At 43.2% G+C, this 22,582-nt stretch overlaps 1 long non-coding RNA gene across 7 annotated transcripts in view; it reads right to left on the bottom strand.

Moving 5' to 3' along the window:
• LOC102899814 overlaps nucleotides 1-22,582 on the bottom strand; it is a 264,055-nt gene that overhangs the window by 188,991 nt on the left and 52,482 nt on the right. The gene's annotated exons all lie outside the window — the stretch shown is intronic.

Genomic DNA, 22,582 nt, shown 5'->3' with positions numbered 1-22,582 from the left:
TGTTTGCACCAACCTCCCGACCGCTCTGCGGCTCCTCTCCCACCTGGGCTCTGTATTTCACGCACCCTTCCTGCTCTCTTGGGTGGATTAACCTGTTCCGTACTTTCCACACGATGGAGGGGTACAGTGGGGTGCTCTAGCACACAGACTCAGAAGCCTGCTTGCCCACATTCAGACTGCAGCTCTTTTCTTCCCAGCTTTGTGACCTTGAGAAAGTACGGTCATTTAACCTCCCTGTGCCCCGGTGACGTCACTTACATCCTTCAAATGACGTGATAAAAGCACTTCGCTCAGAGTTGTTGGGAAGGTACAAAGAGTCGATATGTGTAGAAGACTGAGAACGCCGCCTGGCAGACATTAAGGGCCATACAGATGTTTGTTGCTGCTGTTATAATTGTCATCGTATCAGCTGCCGTCACGGCACCTCCATTTGTACCCATCCAAGTCCTCTCACCCTTCCACGCACACTGCCGCTTTTCAGTCATGCTCTCTTGATCCCATATTCTAGATGAGGTATGATCTTTCTTGCCTTAAAACCTTCAAAACATTTAGACTTTTGATTTAGCACAGAATTATTCACTTCACAAATTATAGGAAGTTTTCAAAAGGGGCAGGAGATGCGCCTGGGTGGCTCAGTTGGTTAACCATCCGACGTTGGCTCAGGTCACGATCTTAGGGTTGGTAGGTCCGAGCCCCGCGTCGGGCTCTGTGCTGGCAGCTCGGAGCCTGGAGCCTGGTTCGGATCCTGTATCTCCCTCTCCCGCTTACACTCTGTCTTTCTCTCTCTCAAAAATAAACAAACATTAAAAAAAATTTTTTTTTAATTCTAAGAAGTAAATGGATATTTCCATGGAAATCGTTTGGGAGAAGCATTTCATTTTTAACACACAACCAAAAAGTTAATATGGGTGCATATGACATGCTACTTGTGGTACAGTGGAAAGCCTTGCTGGTCAAAGAGTGGTGTCTGGACCAGCAGCATCCATCTCACCTGAGACCCAAACGAAATTCAGGAACTCCAACCCCTCTCCAGACCTCCAAGGCACCCAGCACACTGGAGCACTGGGGTAAACCTTGAGAATCTGGCCAAGATGAATTGGATTCAACTGTGTGGTTTGGGGCAAAGCACGACCTAGGTCTCCATGGAGGCTCCATGATATAAGCTTCCTCTTTTGCTATGTGACGAAGCTGAAATGTGAACTGAGCTTTCTGAAGCCAAAACCTCTACCCTCAGTCTATGTAATCTTGACTAAAAGCCATTGTTAACCTAGCAAAACAGAATGTTTATGATGCTGATGTCAAGGTGGCGGCTCAAGTCCTAACTTTACCACGCACTAGTGTAAACAGAGGACACCCATAATTTTAGGCATTTCCACGTACTTCAGGATGCATGAATTTTTAGTGCTCTGGGTCAGTGACTGCTGTATGTCAGATTTGTAAGGGGAAAGGCAGAAGAACAAGCTGGAGGAAATATGGGGGTGTGCCAACCCTCGGTCCCCTTTAATTCTCTTTGAAGGTGTAAATGCATTTAGTGTTAAGGATCGGGCAGCTATTTACTTTGAAGTACACAAAAGGAGTGAAAATTTCCTTTTAGGGTATTTCCTAGAGGAAAAAAAAATATATATATATATATAATCTACTGTTTACTAAAATTTACTAATTTTAATTTCTTGCATCTTTTTCAAGGCCCAGTTTTTCTTCATTTTTAAAAACGCTGCTGAGTTCCATCGATTTAAATAATGTTTGTTCTTTACATCGTATTTCTTTTTTTTTTTTTAATTTTTTTTTTCAACGTTTATTTATTTTTGGGACAGAGAGAGACAGAGCATGAACGGGGGAGGGGCAGAGAGAGAGGGAGACACAGAATCGGAAACAGGCTCCAGGCTCCGAGCCATCAGCCCAGAGCCCGACGCAGGGCTCGAACTCACGGACCGCGAGATCGTGACCTGGCTGAAGTCGGACGCTTAACCGACTGCGCCCCCCAGGCGCCCCTACATCGTATTTCTTGATAATTTTGTTGTGCTTTTGAAGTTGGCTCTGCGAGGAGGGAGAACAAAGAAATTACTCAACGTTTCCTAATTTTAATGCTCACTATGAACTCTCTAATGCTCCTATGCAGAGAAACACGAAAAGAAGCTGGCAAAAAAAGGCATGCTTCTCTCTCGTTCCGAATGCAGTAGCCTAGTGAAGCTGGTCATACTCCTCCAGAGCATGGCCTGGGTTTCGTGGGTGGCAGAGAGGACACCCGAGGAAGAGTCTTCAGGGTAGGCTCGCCCGTCTGATCACATTTTATTTTAAAGCTGGATGTGCCTACGAAAATCATTCATACCTCCTTTCTCATTTCTCCAAGGAGGGAAAGGAGACCAGGAGAATTTACCAAGATCAGGGAGCCACATGTGACCCGGGAGTACCTGCGAGGCGAGCACAAAAGTGAATATGAATGACAGCTGGTAGGGTTCCCTCTGAGATCATTCAAGAATCCGGAGACTTTCACGAGGTTCTCTGAATGGGAGAAGGACTGTCTTATCTTTATTCTATCACAGTCACTGCCAATACCCTATTTGTTCAATGATCTTGGATCTCTTAAATCTATCAAACATGCCACAAGAGAGCTAAACTCGGACATGGGCATCTCCCTGATGCTGGAGCCCCCAGACCAAGGGTAAAGCCTGTGCTGTGGACCACATACACTTCTGTGTGCAGCCAGGCATGGGGCCCAAGTCTGTACCATGCACAGGGCCCAAATTCTGTCCTCTCTCATGGCCCATGTGTCTATCCCCCTACATTATCCCATCCCACACCTAGAATAGACTGCGCCATGAGTGCTGATGTTCACAGAGAGGTAGAGTGATTAACATTCATCAGTTTTTGCCTTATACTCTGGGAAAAAAAAAAACCCATTAGGTAGGAAAATTAAGGATCTGGCCACTTCTCTGAAACACAAGAGGGAAAATACAGGGAATGCCACCATAGCTCTAATCTGTCATGGTTCTCTGCAGCAGAAAACGCAAAGCCCAACTAATCTGTCAAGGAAGGGTCGCACTATATGGGCTAATATTGTTTCCCACCAAAACTTCCTATCAAATGTGAAGTCAAAATGTGATCAACGCTAAGTTTATTCGGGCCACCTCCGCAGGCTTCTCTAGGACACGTGTGGTGGAAAATTTGGAGAAGCACCAAAGTAGGCCAATGTCCTCCTTTTGTATATGACGGAAATGAGGCCCACACATACCATTAATGGCAGATCCAGGCCACAGCCGAGTGGGCGGAGGCTTCAGAGCGTCTGGTGAACTTGGAGAAACCACACTACTTACTTCAGTGAATAAAAAAAGGCCAACAGGGACCTGATGCAAGGGAGCCCCCAGAGCGATGCCAGTCTTGGTTTAGTCCTTGTAGCCAAACATCGCCTGCCCCACCAATCACAGTGACACGAAAGGCCAGGTGTGAGAAGGATACTGAACTTAGAACTGCCTACTCACATTTCCTTTAGGCGGCCAGAACAGGCCCTTGGATTCCTACGCTCCTCAGTATCTCAGGGACCACTAGTTGTCCGAGCCACCCATGCCACCATTGACATTAGGACATTTTGCTCCTAGGGCTCTATGAGGGCTCCATAACCCGACACAAATTTTCACTCCCGCCAAGCTCTCACACCTTTCCCTCATGTTCCCTGGAATACTCCATCTGGCATCAACAAAACTCCCTACTTCCTCGATCTCTTCCATTGGATTTCCTTCACCTCTAAAGCTTGAGTCACTCTAAGGAGACTGTTTCTTTAGGGACCCTCTGAGTGATGGCTACTTTCTCACAACCCAAGTGCCACAGGGCCTGGGGGAGGGTTAGGTTTATTCCTGGAGTGTATTATGCTAAGCAAAATAAGTCAGAGAAAGACAAGTATCATATGATTTCACTCATATATGGAATTTAAGAACAACACAGATGAACACAGAGGAATGGAAGGAAAAGTGAGATAAAAATAGAGAGGGACGCAAACCATAAGAGACTCTGAAAGACAGAATAAACTGAGAGTTGCTGAAGGAGAGGTGGGTCGGGGGATGGGCTAAATGGGGGATGGGCATTAAGGAGGGCAATGGTTGGGATGAGCCCTGGGTGTTGTTATATATATGTAAGTGATGGATCACTGGATTCAACTCCAGGAATGAATACCACACCGTATTTAACGTAAATAAATTTTAAAAAATAAAAATGACAACATAAATTAAAAATTCAGTAGGCACATTTAAAGATAAGGAAGAACATAAAGGAAAATGGATTAACAGATTAGGAGAGAAAGTTTTAAGTGTGTCTAATAGCTCTGTTAAGAATATAGTAATGAGGGGCGCCTGGGTGGCGCAGTCGGTTAAGCGTCCGACTTCAGCCAGGTCACGATCTCGCAGTCCGTGAGTTCGAGCCCCGCGTCAGGCTCTGGGCTGATGGCTTGGAGCCTGGAGCCTGTTTCCGATTCTGTGTCTCCCTCTCTCTCTGCCCCTCCCCTGTTCATGCTCTGTCTCTCTCTGTCCCAAAAATAAAAAATAAACGTTGAAAAAAAAAATTAAAAAAAAAAAAAAAGAATATAGTAATGAATATACTCATGCAATACTCTAGCTATAAACAACACACATCCGGACACACACACACAGAGGGCACACAGTGAACTGAAGACCAAGCCCTGGGTAAGAATCAGGAAAATTATCAACTCACTCATTAATTATGCCACGGACCACATATAAATTTAGAAGCCAATTCTATATGAATTTGTCTTTTACTCCAAGGACCTTTAGTACAAATGTACTTGTGTATCAGGGCACTCGTGTATTTAACACTTTGTACATTGTATTCTTAACAGTTCCATGTTGATGGTAGGATGGTTATAGGAATGCATTTGAAATCGACATGGGTTTTTCAGTTTCTGTTATAGACATGTCTAGTCAAGGCAAAAGGCTTTAATCAAATAGTAACAGTTCTATAGCTCGGTACTGTGTAAATTAGCTTAAATATACACTAACTATTATGATCTTCAGGATTCAATACCTTATGTCTGCTTGTCTTAGAGACGTGATTTTCAACTCAAAAGCAATGTAAACAATTACACATCTATTTATAAGTATATTTGATTTTACCTTCCCGTTCTCGATTGAGCAGTTAGTTGCGTTTTAAAAGAAATGGTGGGTATTGCCATTTATTAAAGAATAGAATTGGGGCGCCTGGGTGGCGCAGTCAGTTAAGCGTCCGACTTCAGCCAGGTCACGATCTCGCGGTCCGTGAGGTCGAGCCCCGCGTCAGGCTCTGGGCTGATGGCTCGGAGCCTGGAGCCTGTTTCCGATTCTGTGTCTCCCTCTCTCTCTGCCCCTCCCCCGTTCATGCTCTGTCTCTCTCTCTGTCCCAAAAATAAATAAAAACGTTGAAAAAAAAATTTAAAGAATAGAATTGACAGAATTAAGGAGGAAGTCACAGAGAGGATAAATGAGGTATTGGTGAAGTAATTATTCCCTGTGGCTTAATCATTAAAGACCATAAGCCAGTGAGCCATGTGAAAGTTTACTACGGATGCTTTTTCAGGCTCTAAATTTGCATGTGATATAAATATCTCCTATTTGTAGCATATGATCGTTGGAGACTCAATGAGCCATTTGAATGGCAAACAGTTAATACATTACTTTCTGTCCGTCTGCTTTACTCGTGTGGTATTTGTAGGAAACGTTTAATTGCTCCAAAGTTCTTTTAAATAATTAAACTGCTTGTTTGGTGTATCCTCCCCCTGATACAAAGAATGGCTGAAAATAATCCATCTTGAAGTTGAACGGTAATCGTGACTTTGTGTTACAGGAACATAAGGAGCTTGGAAAACTTTTTAAAGCTGCTTCATTTAAATTCAAGTAGTAGATGGAGAATTTTCATCAGCATAGGGCAAACATGTTCTATCACTCCCAGATCTCTTGCTTTGTTCTCCAATTAATGTTCTTCCAAGAATACCATCAGTTATTTCAGAGCTGAGATTCCTAAAAGTTCAGAAATCATTCTGGAATCAAAGTTCTTCCTGAGAATCAACATGTCCTTCGTTAACATGACAAATGCTGAGTAAGGTCCTGGAGGGCGGGGAAGCCATCTGAGTCACTGCTACATCATCTCATAGTTGGGACCCACGGTGGAAATGTCATGAGCTCCAAAGAAAGGGCTAAGCTAGTATTCTTTTTTTTTTTCTTTTTTAAAGTTTATTTACTTCTTCTGAGAGAGACAGAGAGAGCACAAGCAGGGGAGGGGCAGAGAGAGAAGGAGACATAGGATCCGAAGCGGGCTCCGTGCCGACAGCAGAGAACCCAGTGCGGGGCTTAAACTCATGAACCATGAGATCGTGACCTGAGTGGAAGTCAGACGCTTAACCCCACGGAGCCACCCAGGTGCCCCTAAGCTACTAGTTTTGAAACATAGCATGTGGCAGCCCACGGGGGATCAGGATGCTCATCTGAGATGTGCTCATAGACTTGACTTCTACACAGGCCAGCAGAGCAGGTAATAACACAGTGCTTATGTCTAATCTCCTAAAGAATTTTTTCTTCTCAGATCATGATCTAACTATCCACCATTGTTGTCAATGCTTTACCATTGCCACTTTCTTCTCAGCTAGGATCTTTCCAGGTATGTTGTGAGGACTAAACTCATTCATTCATCTACACAGTCACTAATTTGAAATTATTATTGACTGCGTGCTTTGTGCCAAGCATTGTTATGGGTGTTCAGGATATGGCAGCAGATAAGGTCCCCACCCCCACCCCAGCGCTTACTCTGAGGGGCTCAGAATAACAGCACAAACAGATCCCATTTACCATGTGTCTAGGTATTTAACGTCAAGCTTCTACGTCAAGCTAACAAATGCCTGAATATCGTGCCCACCCCTAAAAAACACATGACTTTATGGTATTCATGTTCAAATTTAGGATGCTCAAACTCTTTGGAAATCCCTGTTAGAAAATGGCAGTGCCAAGAGGAGAGCCAGGCCCCCAGCCTCTGGCTCCCACCAAAAGCCGGCCCTTCATCTCTTCTCACCCCTCCTCCTTTCTGCCCTGCACAGTGTGCACTCCTCTAGGAATCTTCTAAGACTGTCCAATTAAGTCTATGCTTTCTGAAAACAACTCTGGAGCACAGAGGTGCACTCAGAAAAAGGCCCAGGTAGACCCTTAGAAGGAAGTTCAGGATCACCCGAGAAAAGAATTCTGAGGTCCCTCCCATCTAGAATGGTCTACAAAGGGGAGTTAGTTCTCCGGATAAATAGATCCTCCTTCTTCCCCACCAGGGGTCACAACTTCAGGATTTCTCCAGTGACTCCGGTGTCACAGAGCCTACCTTGGTAAACCACGGGGGCAGACCACTTGATAAAGAAAGTCTCCTACCTAGGGGACCTCCTTACCAATCTTGCAGACTTTGCCTTTTCTTCTCTGCCTGTGACACCATCTGAGTCTGAAGTTTCCTTTCGGAGGACTTCTTTGACTATTTTACTGTACAGTTGCTTCAATAGATACAGTTCTTTTCAGGTTACCTATTCTTGGTGACTATGGACAGTGTGTGGCTTTCAAGGAATGACTGGGTTTCATTGAAATCATCAACTGCGTGTGTTTGGAATTCTAATACGTTGTAATATTTGTGATATTTTCTTATTACTACGTTCTTATGAATATTTTAACGTTTTCTTATTATCCTTTTAATGCCTGTGAGGTCTGTATAGCCATCCCTTCTCATTCTTGATCGTGGTAATTTGCATATTCTCTTTTGCTTTGTGAGTCTGACTAGAGGTATAACGATTTCATTGACCATTTTAGAAATAAGCTTTGGGTTTCATTGATTTTCTGTATTGTTACTCTGTTTTTATTCTAACTGACTTCTACTTTTACCTACGTTACCTTAATTGCCTTCCTTTCCCTTTTTTCTTTTTCGATTTTCTTAAGGTAGAAAATTAGGTTGTTGATTTCTTTTTTATAGAAGAAGTGAGGTCGTCTTTTATAATGTAAGTTGTCATGGATTGAATTGGGTCCCCTCCCCCAATTTCATATACTGAAGTTCTAACCCCCACTACCTGAGAATGTGACTTCATTTGGAAATAAAGTCTCTAAGAATGTAGCTAGTTAAATTAGAATGAGATCATTCTGTAGTTAGTGTGGGTCCCTAATCCAATATGATGGTGCCCTTATAAGAAGGAGAAATTTGGATACACATGCATACAGGGAAAATGCCCCATGAACACAAACATGACCCCCTACAAGCCAAAGAGATTAGACAACAAATGTCTAAGATTTCAATTGTTCAAAAATGTTTACAGTTTGTTCTATGATGCAGGACATGGTAACACTTGGTAAGTCTTCATTTGAACTTGAAATGAATGTGTATTCTGCTTTTGTTAGGTGGAGTGGTCTATAAATCTCAATTAGATCCAACTTTCTTACCTCTTTACTGATTTTGTCTCTACTCATTCTATTTACTTCGAAAACGGGATGAAAGTCTTCAACTCTGTGAATCCGACGTGTCCATTTCACCTTTCAGTTCCATCCGCTTTCACTTTACGTATTTTGAAACACTCTTATAAGGGGTATACACATTTAGAAATGGTATGTCTTTTTGGTGAATTGACCCTGTTGTCACTATGTAATGTATTTCTTTATGTTTGTTAATTTCCTAAGCTCTAAAGTTGACATTGTCTGACATTAACATAGCTACTCCAGCCATTCTGTTTTTACTACTAGTATATACATGGCCTATCTTTTCTATCTTTTTATTTTTAACCTATTTGTAATTTTTTAAAGTGTTTAAAGTGAGTTTCTCATAGAAATCGTGGATTTCAGAAGGGATTCTAATACCAGTAAAATTGTTAAGTTCTTACTACGCAACAGGCACTTTCTAGGTTCTGCAGACAGAGCATGGGGATTACACATTTTTTAGGAAGTCCAAAGAAAGAAAATTCACTTGCTAGTTTAGTACATAAAATTTGTACTCTGAAGTCAACTTCAGCTTCGTAAAGTTGTAATATATTCATAGTATCTCATATATGTCTAAGACTGGTGCTCTGAACAGGACACTTTCTCTTCAGGGTATGATCACAAAGGAGACCAGGGGACAGATGCTGGCATTAAAAATAATCATAACAAGTTAAACACTGATAATGAGCTTCTTCTGGCTAGATGTGTCAGCCGTGCGATTTTCTGCAGGGACCAAATCATGTCTAAAGAGACTTTTCCTTTAAGGCATTCCACTTTGCTTTCATTCCATTCTGACCACCGGTTTCCTGATTGTAATTGTTAGCATATAACACCTCTCCACGTGTCAGTTTCCAAAATCATAGCTTGTTTTGTGATGATTACAGCTTCAATGGTTGTTTCCTAGTTCCTTAACACTGTCAGTCTGCAAATCACCACGAAATAAAGGCTATTTCTGTGGAGGTTCCTGCAGATGCCTACCTTCTTCAGGAGACATGTCTTTACTCCCATGCTTCCCCAGCCTCATCCTAGACACCAGAGTCCATATGGCCTTTGAGAGAACAGAATTCAGTCTTCGCTCTACTTACACCCAAGCCTGAGACTCTAGAAACAGAAGATAGATGAAGCAGGCTGAATCACAAAAGAAGATCCCAGAAGCGAATGAGTAGGTGGAGTCCTACTTTGGGAGGATCAGAGATCAGCTAAAGAGGTTGGGCAACACTCCTCAAGGATGATGGAGCATGGTGGGAGCATATGTGCTGTTGACTAAGGGAGAAGTCCAAGTTCAGGGAGCTGTGGTCAAACAAGAAACAAGGTCTTCGCCATTGGAGCTGACCAGAGAAATATGGATTCCCAACTTTTCAGGAAGCTGAAAGGCTAGCCACGTTACCGGCTAAGGACAAAGATCCAAAGAAATAACATAACGGTCCGGTCATTACATTGATTTGGTATTGTAGGACGGTTTCATTCGGAGGCAGTCATGAAGATCAGCATACAAAAATTTTATCAGGTGTCCATTGATAGACAAACGGATAAGGAAAAAGTGTCGCATATACACGACACAATAGTACACGGCCATCAAAAAGGATGAGATTGTGCTATCTGAGACCATGGACGGACCTAGAGGGTATTATGCTAAGTGGAACAAGGCAGAATGAGGAAATAAACACCAAGTGATTCCTCTAACAAATGGAATCTACAAAAACGAACAAACAAAAAGCAGAATCAGAATTATAAATACCGACAACAAACCGATGGCTGCCAGAGGGGAGAAGAGTGGGGGCCTGGGCAAAATGGGTGATGGGGGAGAGGGAGATGCAGGCCTCCAGTGATGGAATGAGTAAGTCACAGGAATGAAGAGCAGAGCAGAAGGAATATAATCAGTGATATTATAATAGCGATGTAACAGACGGTGGCTATATTGGTGGTGAGCACAGCATGATATATAAACTTGTCAAATCGCTAAGCTGTATACCTGGAACTAATGTAACATGGTGTGTTAACTATACTAAAAAAAAAAAAAAGTATCAGGAATATTCCTGGGAACAAGGTCTGTGGAAGGGAAAGAAAGGAAAGAGGAAGAATTAAGCAGAGGGAGAGGCTGGACCGGGATGCAGTTTCAAAAAAGTCCTCGGCTGAGATTACAAGGAATCCTAAAGATAGGTTCGCTCTTCTGCAGTGTTTCAAGGGGGAGCCTTGAGAGCCTTGCTTCAACCAGGCATTAGACACGGGCTGGCCCATAATAGGAATAGCCTTGGACCAAGCAACTCTTTCCGTTTAGCACTTCCCAAAGAAGGCTGTAACAGCTGAGAGCTGTCTGCTGGGAGCACTCCCAGCATCTGGGAAAACAAGACCTTCGGTCCTGACAGACAGTCTGGTGTCCACGGGAGTCCCTCCGCCTCCCCGCCCCCTTGCAGTACTGAAGTCCAACTCTTTAAATAAAGTCTGGGAGGTATCGCAATCCCAGAATTTAAGATATGCTACGAAACTGTAGTGATCAAAACAGTATGGTACTGGCACAAAAACAGACACACAGGTCAACAGAACAGGATAGAGAGCCCAGAAATTCACCCTTGCTTACATGGTCAATTAATCTGCGACACAGGAGGCAAGAACATACAATGGAGAAAAGACGGTCTCTTCAATAAATGGTGTTGGGAAAACTGGAAAGTTACATGAAAAAGAACGAAATTGAACAACCACACACAAAAATAAACTCAAAATGGATTAAAGATCAAAATGTGAAATCTGAAAGCACAAAATTCCTAGAAGAAAACATAGACAGTGATCTCTGACATCAGCCATAGAAACATTTTCCTAGATAGGTCTCCTTTGGCAAGGGAAACAAAAGCAAAATTATCCTATTAGGACCACACCAGAATAAAGAGCTTTTGCACAACAAAGGTAACTATCAACAAAAAAAGACAACTTACTGAATAGGAGAAGATATTTGCAAATAACTCATCCAATAAGGGGTTAATATCCAAAATATATAAAGAAGTTATACAACTCAACACTAAAAAAACAAATAATTCATTCAAAAATGGGCAGACGAAATGAATCAAAATTTTTCCAAAGAAGATGTACCTATGGCCAACAGACACATGAAAGCATCACTCATCATCAGGGAAATGAAAATAAAAGCCATAAGCAGACATCACCTCACACCTGTCAGAATGGCTAAGAACAAAAACATGAGTAACGACAGTGTTGGTGAGGATGCAGAGAAAAAGGAACCCTCACGCACTATTGGGGAGAATGCAAACTGGCGTAGCCACTGTGGAAACAGGAGGTTCCTCCAAAAATTAAAAACAGAATTGCCAATAATTCCACTACCGAGTAATTACCCAAAGAAAACAAAATACTAACTTAAAAAGATATATGTACCCCTATGTTTATTGCAGCATTATTTACAGTAGCCAAATTATGGAAGCAACCCAAATGTCCACTAAAATATGAATGGACAAAGAAGACGTGGTATATACGTACAATATAGAATATCACTCAGCCATAAAAAAGAATGAAATCTTGCCATTTGCAACAACATGGATGGATCTAGGGGGTATAACACTAAGTGAAATCAATCAGTGAGAGAAAGAGAAATACCATGTGATTTCACTCATAGGTGGAATTTAAGAAAACAAAACAAATGAACAAAGACAAAAAGACACAAACAAACAAAAACAGACCACGGGCATAGAGAACAAACTGGTGGTTACCAAAGGGGAGGCAGGTGGGGGGATGGGTGAAACGAGAAGGGGATTAAGAGTACATTCATCACGAGCACTGAGTAATGCATAGAATTGTTGAATCATTATATCGCACACCTGAAACTAACATAACATTGTTAACTGCACTTGACTTTAAGAGTAATTCTTAATTAATTAATTCTGGGAGAAGATACTGAAGGATCCCAGGCGGCCTCTCTTCCTAAAGGAAGCTTGGAAAAGGAAAAATATGGCCCCTCCCGGGACACCTGGTCTTGAGGTCACAACAGATACTGATTATCTGCCCCCTTTACTGTTGATTCTGGATTTCCTTCATCCTCAGCCAACACCTCTGCTTTTCTCAGTGATTTATCTTGTCACATCATTGACACTTGCATTCCTGAAGAACCCGAGTCCCTGATCACAACCACAATTTTTGGGCCAAGGCTGCTGCTTTGTCTCTTTGCCATGAACATTGGACAAAGGTATACCAAAGGCGCCCAAGAGCGTACTCGCTTGCCAAACATATTCTTCCCTGCCCCCATATAACAGTATGCCCTTCTCCTCCTGATGATCACTGATCATCCCTTCCAAGAAGGTGACTTCCTGTTTCCTGTTCTTCCCTGGGCAAGAGGAATTTACAGTGCCCAGGTAGTAGCCACAGCCTATAGTTCCATGAGAATCTTGCTAGACCTCTCTGGTTGGAAGTGTTACTTAAAAAAAATTTTTTTTACATTTATTTATGTTTTAAAGACCGAGTGAGACAGAGCACAAGCAGGGGAGGGGCAGAGAGAAGGAGACACAGAATCTGAAGCAGGGTCCAGGCTCTAAGCAAGTGTTCAGCACAGAGCCCGATGCGGGGCTCGAACCCACGAACCGTGAGATCATGACCTGAGCTGAAGTTGGTCACCCGACCGACTGGGCCACCCATGCGCCCCAAGAAAGTGTTTCACTTTTGACAACTAATGTGTCTAAACCCTCAGAATCCATCATTTTGCATATGGGAAGTACATATTCTCCCAAGGGAATCACTGGGGCTCACAACGAGTGGTACGCTTGGGCTCCTGCCTCTTGGTTCTCAGACCAATGTGTTCTACCTTTCGGAGACATGGCACCGTATGAAAGTTTCTGCCAGTCTTGCCCTCGTATCGAGCACACTCAAAATCCAGTCCGGCTGCTACCAGTGGCCATTGGCTAGGTTCTTAACTCCTTTGTAATATGTTGTCTCTCCTCCCTTTGCAGGCTTAGCAGGACTCCAGCCACATTCTGTTGTGACCGAATCCTGGTCATTGACCTTCTGACCCGAAGGGGAGTTAGAGGCAGATCCTGAGGAGTCATCACAGGTTGTCCCCAAGTGCAGAGAACCCTGTATCATCTTCAAGCAAGGAGTACTGCCCCCTAACAAGGAATTATGAACCGCTTCGGCAGGCACAAAGGAGTAACAGGAATCTAAATATCCAAGATCTTTAGATTTGTCAACTCGGACATCCCATCCCACATGTCAGCGTCCCATTCTTTCCCCAAAGAGGCAACAATTTTGTCATAGCACACTTGCCTGGGTTGAAATTTCCAACAGAGCTTCTGGGAGCTCTGTTACTCTTTTGCGTCAGACCTGGGTTTGGTCCACAGCTTTATTTGCCCCCTAGCGACAGGAAGGGAGAGACTCTTGGAGTGCTCCCCACCCCCAACCTTCTACATCCCACGTTAAGCTTACAATTGCTGATTAACCAGCTTTTCAGACTTCTCTCACTTTTTCTAAGTATCAATATTTAGCAACAGCTGTCCAATTTCACTGTCCTCGTAGTATATACGATACAGTACATGGCTCATACCCTATGCTCTTTCCCATCACATTTTGCGAACGGAGAGCCCCCGCTCCTGCATTTCCTGCCACTGCGATACTATCCAGTTCACCGAGGGTGAAGTTTCAACAAACACCCAGCTCTATGCCAGCGACTGTCTGTGATCTAGATGGGGGCTTCACCACCAGCCGGGTGGAGAGGGACCCGAATCCCAGATCTCGCCTTGGCATCTTCTTTCTTACACCATCCCTGGCACCCACCATCACAGGGTAGGTTCCCCGAAAAGCAGACTGAGATCAAGAAGATCGCACAGAGAGTTTACAAGGGAAGAGAGGGGAAGGGCGAGAGGCAGGACTGAGCAGAGGAAGAGCTTGGCTGTGACGCGATGTTAACAAAGGCTTCAGCTGATGTCAAGGGAGATCTGAAATTGAGATAGTCCTTCTATCTCGAGAGACGTTGAGATAGAAGTCCTTCTACCTCGAGACCCACGTTGGGGTGAGACGTCCAGGCCACTACATCCCTGCCTCCACTGGTAATTGCACATCAACTGCCCGGGGAAGAGGGTGTGACTTTGGGAAAGACTGTTCTCTTTCACTAAGGTATAATCTGCTGGCGGGACTCCTAGGAGCTGGGGAAATAAGTCTTTTCATCCTGCAGGGAGATCTAGAAGGTCTATCACAGCATCCACTCCACAGAGGGATACGGAGAGAGCTTGGTCACACAAGTGGAGGAACCAAACGCTTTAGCTTATGAAGCTCCAAATCGAGGCACACCAAGGAAAGTGCCAGCTTGATGTCCTATGAATCTATGATGTTTAACCTTCTCCTTCAGTTTTCTGGAAGCCATGACCTGTATGAGCTTAGGATGGGCAAAGCCTGTGAATGGTGAGACACGGTCTGTGGTCCTGGCTGTGGGGGTTACAGCACTGCGGGCGCAGAGAGAGAGCCCTTGGACCCTGCTGTGGGCACCTGTCACCCTGAGCGTAGCAGATAAATGCTCTTCTGTCTAGGAGTGCATATGTCCTTTCTCTAAATGCATTGTTAGCTGTTAACTTGCAAACTCACTCATTCATTCTTCACTTATTCTGGACACATATACTAAACACGATATGCCAAGATATAATATGTTAAGAGGGAAACAAAGCAACAAAATAAGACATAAGCCCTGCCTTCAAGTGCCTTACAGCGTACTAGGTGGAGACTGACTTAACTATATATGGGTTCACACGAGCCCACGAAAGAGAAAATGGTAAGTTGTGCTAATAGGATCAGAAAAAGCTTCATAGATGAGGCAGCACTTGCCTTTTGGTGTATATGTCAAAGGACAGTAAGAAAAGAATGAGAAAAAAAGAATCTTTTTGCTTCTAACGATCAGGTACTATCCACCTGCCTTAGATAGTGGGACAATACAAAGTCCTGAAAAGATATGGTAGTAAGAGAAAGAAATAAAATTGTGTGATAATTTATTAGGTCCAGGACCGTGCCACTGTTGTATTAGTATTACCTAAATTATTCCTCACAGTATCCTGATGGGATAAATGTCATTAATCTCATTAATTAATAAAGAAGCAGAGGCCAACTTAGCAGGTACTACCTAGTGGTACAAGAAACACGATGAGGGGCACAGGTTGTTGGGAATGAGATTGCATGGAGAACGCCATGACATCTCAAGCTCTCGTTTTCCTGTATGTATTCTCTTCTCAGTGTCAACGGCACCGCCTCATTTTGAATCCCCTAAAATGAACTCTGGGACTTAATCACGGGAAACTAAAGGGATCACCTGCCTGCCGCGCCAGCCAGCTTGGCTGATATGGGGTCTCACCATTTCTTATCAGGATGTGCACAGTGACACAGTGTTTGGGCAAGGACGCTTCCAATGTTTCACATGAATGGGCGTTGCAAATTTTGTTTTTCCTTGGCTTCCTTCAGGACACGTTGTGAAAGTCAGATATCTGCCCTGCCAGGAGGCTTTTCCCCAGCCCAAATATATCGAGGGCTCTACTGTGACCTACTGTCATCATTCAAGGTCACAACCTCCTTCTTTGGGGTTCTGCTCAATGCTAACGAGATAGGCTACCTAATGGAAGAGCTTCCTGCGCCCCGTTGTTTGTAAGTGGGCCTACAACTCAATTAACAGAGAAGCCTTAGCCTGCCTGTTAATAAAGAGCAGGGAGAAAATAGTTTTAAGGAAAGATAGTTCAGGGCTGAGGGAAGAGCATTTGGAAATGCCTAGAGACAAAATGTCACGCGCTGTCTGGTCAGAGGTTGGGAGGTAAGGATGGGGAGACCAAACGTAAGCGGTTTTTACAACAAAGGATGCGGAAGGAGAACCACCCCGGACTCTTATCTTTAAAAATTGTGTAGGCAATATTGGGGAGTTCAGATATTTGAAGGTGGGCCAGGACTTTAGACAGGAAGACCAACGCGAGGATGTTGTAAGTGATACACCGGAGAGAGACTCTGCCCTGAAAAGACAGGAAGGCACCTGTCACTTGTAGACAGAAGGCGGCCCCTGGACGTGCAAAATGGCAAAGTTTTCTAAGGTAATTTTGAGGCGTTCAGAAATAACTGTCTCCAAAACACCGAACTGAATCTTCAAACACTGATCTCAAAATTCTAGCACCGTCGAAATATCTGGATACATTTTTACAACATGTTAGGCGGTTGAGAATACTCTGTCCTCGCAAGACTTTGCTTGCTACAGATGGAGGCTATGACTTTTAAAATAACTTATGGTACTTGTTTAAAGTTGAAGGTAACAGGAGATGCCACCGGACGGTCCCTGATGTGGACAAAAAAAAAAAAAACGTCCTGCTCAGTTGCAGGCTGCAGGCTCCCTGCCCTCCCTGCAGGCAGAGACTTCCTGAACTGCGTGCCAAACCCGGCTTAAAAAATCACTGATGGCCTGTTAAATATGGAGAACACACGGAGGGCTGCTGGAGAGGAGGTGGGTGGCGGATGCGTTAAATGGGAGATGGGCATTAAGGAAGGCGCTGGCTGGGATGAGCACCGGGCGTCTTACGTAAGAGATGAATCCCTGGGTTCTCCTCCTGATGCCAATCCTACACTGTAGGTCAACTAACTTGAATTTGAATTAAAAAAAAAAAGAAAAGAAATCACGGATGGCCACACTCTGCCCCGGGGTGAGGTCTGCAGGGCTATCCCCAGTTGGATCCCTGGGGTGTCTACAGTCCCCAGGACTCCAAAGCACCAAACTATCTGTGTGTCCCCTCCCCTGTCCCAGAGGCACTCTCCTGGCCAGTCAGGTTCCTCGCATCCCTCAAATGGTGACCCAATCTTCCCTTTTCTGTTGGTCTTTTAAGATCACTTCAAATTGACCTAAGTGGAAAGTCATCCAGGAACCCCCCCCACCCGTCCCCTCACCTGAGTGTGCAGAGCACAGGGTAGTACTGAGAATTACACAAGAGGGGGAACCACGCAGGGGGGGTGTCCTCACCAAGGCGTGGGTGCCCCCCAGGCTCTCGGTGAGGCCACTTGAGGGAGGCTGCCTGCTTGTAGGATCGGTCTCAGCTGAAATTTCAAAGTGGGAGGCCATAAAATGAGGCCATAAAACAACCCCAATTGCTTTTTTGATCCACGAATCGGCTCAAAGGCAGAATACCCAGTGTGCCCTCTCCGTGCCTGCCCATTAATCAGTTTCACCACAGCCAAAAAAAAAAGTACAAATAAAATTCATCGTATAGTGACTGCCTTTTCGCCGCCTCTCTCTCCTTTCTGTCTTATCAACCCTGGTTTTTTCACTTTGTTTCTTATTTAACCTACAACTGACTTCCTCAGCTGTAAGTAAACAGTCTCCACGCAAATAACCAAACAGCATGCAAAATAACGTTTTAAATGTATCTGAAGAATTCTTACACAGCACCAAACACACAGAATCATACTGTCTGTCCATTTTTAATAAATTAAGTCAAGCTGCTGACTTCCAATAAACACATTTTAGTTAGTTATTTAGCATGGTGTTTTTCTCCCGACATCCCTAAAAACGCTCCAAACAGGAAATTTGCTTCAATAACAAATTTCAGGTTTGCTCCAATTTGTAATTCCTTTAACTCATCAAGATTTACCTTGCCATTACTTTTCGTATTCACTGACAAGACAGGCATTTCAACTGAGTAGAGAAATATGTGAATTTGGAATTTAAATCTTGGCTCTTCCGATTACAAAACCCTGGTAATAGAACCAGCTTCTCATGATAGCCCCAGTTTTCTCAGCAGCAAAGTGAGCATAATAATTTAGAACTCAATTAAGTTGTTTCGAGGGTAAATTGAAATAAGCAATGTAAATTCTTTGAGAATATGGTTGAGACTTATCTTGTCCTCTGTCTTTGGTGGGATGTTCCCATCTATTAAACCAGCCACACTCTTTGCATACAATGTATGCATGTTCCTAAGAAAGACAGGAATGTTGATAAACTATGATGTGCTATAGAACCCCCAATATTTGATGCCCAGGCAGAAGAGAAATGAGTTCGTGTACAACAGAGGACGACCACAAATTTGACAGGATCGCACGGGCAAAGATGAGAAGTCGCCAAATGTGTCACGTTGCTATGACACCAACCATTCCAATATTCTAATTAACAGACCAAGACAGCAAGTGATAAACGTACCTTTTAACATTAAAATGCTGAACTATTAGAAAAGAGAGTGGGGCCCTGTCTTTCACCTCGTTTCTTAAAATTAGATCTTGGAAGCGCCCTATCAATACAACTCCGGTGGTGGTTGAGTACTATTTGGGCTGTTACAGGTCTTCAAGGATCTTAATTTTTTTGACTGTTCCTCGAAGAACAAATTAAGAGGTCTGTGTTCTCCAAAGCAATTCTTTCAGGTCTAGGAGGTAATACTAGAGAATGACAACAACATAGTTAGCGAGAATGCTCACAGATAAAAAGTCAAAGTAACTACAGAGGACCAGAATTTTACAACTTGAAGGCCCTTCAGGATGCTCTTGGCCTAGTGCCATCATGTCCTAGGTGAATCTCAGAACAGTTCAGTGGGTTACACAAAATCACAGGGAGTGGAAGCTGGAGTAGAGGTCTCCTGATGGATGTTTGAGTGGTTGATGGCAAAAAAGGCAAAGCAAATAAACGAAGTATAGAAGTTAGCCACCTTATAGCAGAAATTAGATTAATTTCTCCTTTCAGGGTGATGGAGCTCTAAGGGAAGGATTCTCATGAATCAAAATCATAGTAAATGGCTTTTCAGGATAAAAAAGTAAAAGAAAAAAATTGCTGGCTGTGTCATAATAACCAGAACTCTCCAGAAGATATCACCATAGGAAAATGAATTCCTCTGGGCCCAGGATTCCTCTGGGCCCAGGGTGTTCTGAGAGTTAGAAACATTCATTTTGAAATACTATCACACATCTATATACTCACTACTGAAAGTTTTAAAACGTTACCATTTTGTCATATTGGCTTCGGGTTTCTGTGTGTGTGTGTGTGTGTGTGTGTGTGCGCACATGTGTGTGTTTAATTCTAAAAATGAGCAGTTAAACAAATACATAAAGCCACATTCCTATCTCTTCTTCAGCCTTCACTCCTCGGGCTTACATTCATTCCATTGTCAAGTTAGTATAAGTAAGTCATGCTTAGGCACATTTCGTATCTCTCCTGTGTATGTATAAATCCACAAGAATGACAGTTTACATAAGTGGTATTCTAATACGTGTATCCTTTCCTTTCCCCCCCCCACCTCGACTTTAAGTTTATAGATTCATACATGTTGATACAAAAACACCTAGTTCGTTGATATCTCGATTTGAGTTGACCTGACAACTAAGAGGTAACTGGGGTTATTTCCCAGTTTTGTACTGTCCCTGCTGCAATTAAAGTCCTTGTACTTGTCTTCTGGGGTGCATTTCTTCTTGGGCTTGTGTGTACGAGTTCTTCAGACACAGCCACTAAGAAATGCTGTTGTCGAGTTGAAAGATGTTCGTCAACATTACTAAATAAGCCCGGCTGCCCTCCAGAACAGTTTGACAGTTCCAAAGTAAAAGTGTCCCATTTCCCCATGGTGTCCTCACGGCATAATAAGTAGGCTGAATAACGGCCCTCCGAAGATGTCCACGTTCAGGTCCCTGGAACCTGGGAACAGGTTGCCTGATCATTGCCAAAGGTGCTTTGCAAATGGAGATTTGAGACCGGGAGATAACCCTGAGCTCTCCACGTGGGCGCAACGTCATCACAAGAGCCCTTCATAAATAGTTGGGAGGGACAGAGAAGGAGACGTGAGGACGGAGGCAGAGGTCAGAGAGTCAGAGATTTGAAGATGCTGCTGACCCAGAGGAAGGGGCCACGATGCAAGGAGGTGTCCTCTAGAAGCTGGAAAAGGCAAGGAAGTAGATTCTCCGCTAGAGCTTCCAGAAGCAACCAGTCCTGCCGATACCTTCCCTTCCACCCAGTGAGACTGACTTTGAGCTTCTGACCTCCTGAACCGTAAGGTAATACATTTGTTGTTTTAAGCCACTGAGTTTGAGTTTTTGGTAATCTGTTATAGCAACAATAAGCAATACACAGGAAGTTACAAGACTCAGTGTTTTGTTTTTTGCCAAACTAAGGGGTGTGATGGTTTGCATTTACCCACCTACTAGTCAGTTGGAGCCACTTTTCATATGCATATTGGTCATCTGGGTTTTTTCCCCTCTGTGAATTGCCCAAACTACTTTGCTGATTATCATTTTCATAATGGTTTGAAGAAATTCTCTACACCACAGTTTCTCAAACTCGGCACTATATGCATGTTGAGCCAGGTAATTCGTTGTTGGGTGGGACTATTTGTGCATTATAGAATGTCTAGCAGCAACCCCGCTGTCCTTGGTCAACTAAATGACCGCCTTCCTGAAGTTTTGATGACCTAAATGTCTCCAGACACTGTAAATTCCCCAGGGGACCAAATCACCCCTAGTTGAAAAGCACTGCCCTAGATTTATCTGTGCTGAATATTTCGTATGTTAATCTGTGGTCAGCTATTTTTTTCTAAGACAACGGTGTAATAAGTATTTCACATTTTAAATATTACTATAGCCATTTTTATCAAACTTTCACTTTTTAGCTTGACTTTCCTATCTGGTTTACGAAGTTAGCTCTATTGCAGTGGCCTTCATTTTACAACAAAGACAGGTGGATGCGACCTCAGAGTTACTCTGGACGGAGCCCAAGAATTTGCATTTCTAATAGATTCCCCAAGCATGCTAACTAATACTGCTAGTCTGGGGACCACACTTCCATGAGATCATTCCAAAAAGATTTTTTTATTTTGAAAACTTTTTCATTGCTTTCCTTTTCCACCTATAGGTCTTTAATTCAACTAGATTTTTTTTTCTTTTCTTTTCTTTTTTTTTTTTTTTTGGTACGGCATTAGCTAGCTTTCAAGTCTTACCCTCTTTTCCTCTGTATAGATAGTCAGCTACAAGGCACCATTCCTGAGTTGCCAATTCCTTTTGCTTATATTATGGTAGATTTTAAATTATGAGCTTTTATAGTTAAAATAAATTTTTATGGGGCACCTGGGTGGCTCAGTCGGTTAACCCTCCAACTTAGGCTCAGGTCATGATCTCACGGTTTGTGAGTTCAAGCCCCACGTCGGGCTCTGTGCTGACAGCTCAGAGCCTGGAGCCTGCTTCATATTCCGTGTCTCCCTCTCTCTCTGCCCCCTATCCCACTTGCGCTCTGACTCTCTCTGTCTCTCAAAAATAAATAAACATTAAAAAATGTTTAAATAAAAATATACACTTTTTATTTTAAAATTATTTACAGAAAACATGTGAAGATAATATGGTGAGTGTCCATCAAACTAATAAGCAGTTTCCTCTATCGTTAGCATCTTACATTCACAGGGAACATTTTTTTCACAATCACTGAACCAATATTGATATAGTATTATTAATTCAAGTCCAAACTGCATTCATATTTACTTATGTTCCACCTAATGTCCTTTTTCTGTTCTGGGATCCCATCCAGAAAGCATATCCGATCACATTGCGTTGTCATGTCTCAGACTTCCCTTGGTTATGACAGTTTCTGACTTTTCTTGTTTTTGATGAGCTGGACAGTTTTGAGGAATATTAGACAGGTATTTTGTAGCATGGTCTTCATCTGGAATGTTTTCCTTGTGACTGGACTGGGGCTACGAGGTCTTGAAGGAAGACCACGGAGGTGAAGTGTCTTTCTCATCCCATGTTACCAAGGGCACAGAGTAATCTCTGTTGATGTTCACCTTGATGAGCTGGCTATGGTAGTGTTTGTCAGACTTCTCCACTATAAAGTTGCTCTTTTTACCCACTTTCCACACTGTACTCTTTAGAAGAAGGTCATTGCGTATAACTTACACTAAGGAAGGTGGGAGTTACGCCTGTACCTTTGTCTGAGAACTGCTAAGTTACTGAGAAGGTGATTAAAACAATGATCCAGTACAGACGGGAAAGTGCCTTTATGGAATCCAGAATGGCCTCTAGCACAGTAAGAGGCAGCATGGCGTGGTGAAGGGAACATAATATTTGGGGGCCTTACAGACCCAGGTTTGAATCCAGAGAAGTTTTTGAGACTCAGTTGACTCACTCTTTAAGTGGAGATCATAGAATCTACTCTTTTA

Source organism: Felis catus, chromosome C2, assembly GCF_018350175.1.
Source record: "Felis catus isolate Fca126 chromosome C2, F.catus_Fca126_mat1.0, whole genome shotgun sequence".
Taxonomy (NCBI): domain Eukaryota; kingdom Metazoa; phylum Chordata; class Mammalia; order Carnivora; family Felidae; genus Felis; species Felis catus.
Note: the sequence above shows the minus strand (reverse complement) of the source record. Positions and strands in the feature narration are given on the sequence as shown.